Source organism: Nerophis lumbriciformis, linkage group LG18, assembly GCF_033978685.3.
Source record: "Nerophis lumbriciformis linkage group LG18, RoL_Nlum_v2.1, whole genome shotgun sequence".
NCBI lineage: Eukaryota > Metazoa > Chordata > Actinopteri > Syngnathiformes > Syngnathidae > Nerophis > Nerophis lumbriciformis.
In genome coordinates, this window is record NC_084565.2 from 43,930,001 (window position 1) to 43,932,500 (window position 2,500).

The window sequence follows — 2,500 nt, forward strand, 5'->3', positions numbered from 1 at the left end:
ATTTTCAAGACAAAAAATGATTTTCAAGCTAAAAGTTATTTTCAAGACAAAATGATTTTCAAGACAAAAAATTATTTTCAAGGTAAAAGTTGATTTTCAAGACAAAAAATTATTTAAGGTAAAAGTTGATTTTCAAGACAAAAAAATATTTTCAAGGTAAAAGTTGATTTTCAAGACAAAAAATTATTTTCAAGGTAAAGGTGGCGACTTGTCCAGGGTGTACACCACCTTCCGCCCGAATGCAGCGGAGATAGGCTCCAGCACCCACCGCGACCCCAAAAGGGACAAGCGGTAGAAAATGGATGGATGGAAGTTGATTTTCATGACAAAACATGATTTTCAAGGTAAAAGTTGATTTTCAAGGTAAAAGTTCATTTTCAAGACAAAAAATTATTTTCAAGCTAAAAGTTGATTTTCATGACAAAACATGATTTTCAAGGTAAAAGTTGATTTTCAAGGTAAAAGTTCATTTTCAAGACAAAAAATTATTTTCAAGCTAAAAGTTGATTTTCAAGACAAAATTATTTTCAAGACAAAAAATTATTTTCAAGGTAAAAGTTGATTTTCATGACAAAAAATTATTTAAGGTAAAAGTTGATTTTCAAGGTAAAAGTTGATTTTCAAGACAAAAAATGATTTTCAAGGTAAAAGTTGATTTTCAAGACAAAAAATGATTTTCAAGGTAAAAGTTGATTTTCAAGACAAAAAATGATTTTCAAGGTAAAAGTTGATTTTCAAGACAAAAAATGATTTTCAAGGTAAAAGTTGATTTTCAAGACAAAAAATGATTTTCAAGGTAAAAGTTGATTTTCAAGACAAAAAATGATTTTCAAGGTAAAAGTTGATTTTCAAGACAAAAAATGATTTTCAAGGTAAAAGTTGATTTTCAAGACAAAAAATGATTTTCAAGGTAAAAGTTGATTTTCAAGACAAAAAATGATTTTCAAGGTAAAAGTTGATTTTCAAGACAAAAAATGATTTTCAAGGTAAAAGTTGATTTTCAAGACAAAAAATGATTTTCAAGGTAAAAGTTGATTTTCAAGACAAAAAATGATTTTCAAGGTAAAAGTTGATTTTCAAGACAAAAAATGATTTTCAAGGTAAAAGTTGATTTTCAAGACAAAAAATGATTTTCAAGGTAAAAGTTGATTTTCAAGACAAAAAATGATTTTCAAGGTAAAAGTTGATTTTCAAGACAAAAAATGATTTTCAAGGTAAAAGTTGATTTTCTAGACAAAAAAATGATTTTCAAGGTAAAAGTTGATTTTCAAGACAAAAAATGATTTTCAAGGTAAAAGTTGATTTTCAAGACAAAAAATGATTTTCAAGGTAAAAGTTGATTTTCAAGACAAAAAATTATTTTCAAGGTAAAAGTTGATTTTCAAGGTAAAAGTTGATTTTCAAGGTAAAAGTTGATTTTCAAGGTAAAAGTTAATTTTCAAGACAAAAAATGATTTTCAAGCTAAAAGTTATTTTCAAGACAAAATGATTTTCAAGACAAAAAATTATTTTCAAGGTAAAAGTTGATTTTCAAGACAAAAAATTATTTAAGGTAAAAGTTGATTTTCAAGACAAAAAAATATTTTCAAGGTAAAAGTTGATTTTCAAGACAAAAAATTATTTTCAAGGTAAAGGTGGCAACTTGTCCAGGGTGTACACCACCTTCCGCCCGAATGCAGCGGAGATAGGCTCCAGCACCCACCGCGACCCCAAAAGGGACAAGCGGTAGAAAATGGATGGATGGAAGTTGATTTTCATGACAAAACATGATTTTCAAGGTAAAAGTTGATTTTCAAGGTAAAAGTTCATTTTCAAGACAAAAAATTATTTTCAAGCTAAAAGTTGATTTTCATGACAAAACATGATTTTCAAGGTAAAAGTTGATTTTCAAGGTAAAAGTTCATTTTCAAGACAAAAAATTATTTTCAAGCTAAAAGTTGATTTTCAAGACAAAATTATTTTCAAGACAAAAAATTATTTTCAAGGTAAAAGTTGATTTTCATGACAAAAAATTATTTAAGGTAAAAGTTGATTTTCAAGGTAAAAGTTGATTTTCAAGACAAAAAATGATTTTCAAGGTAAAAGTTGATTTTCAAGACAAAAAATGATTTTCAAGGTAAAAGTTGATTTTCATGACAAAAAATTATTTAAGGTAAAAGTTGATTTTCAAGGTAAAAGTTGATTTTCAAGACAAAAAATTATTTTCAAGACAAAAAATGATTTTCAAGGTAAAAGTTGATTTTCAAGACAAAAAATGATTTTCAAGGTAAAAGTTGATTTTCAAGACAAAATTATTTTCAAGACAAAAAATTATTTTCAAGTTAAAAGTTGATTTTCGTGACAAAAAAATGATTTTCATGGTAAAAGTTGATTTTCAAGACAAAAAATGATTTTCAAGGTAAAAGTTGATTTTCAAGGTAAAAGTTGATTTTCAAGACAAAAGTTGATTTTCAAGACAAAAAATTGTTTAAGCTAAAAGTTGATTTTTAAGACAAACAAT

General features: G+C 26.0%; 1 protein-coding gene across 1 annotated transcript in view; it reads right to left on the bottom strand.

Annotated features, from left to right (window-relative positions):
- lonp1 (lon peptidase 1, mitochondrial) overlaps positions 1-2,500 on the bottom strand; it is a 47,734-nt gene that overhangs the window by 44,205 nt on the left and 1,029 nt on the right. The window lies entirely within an intron of this gene.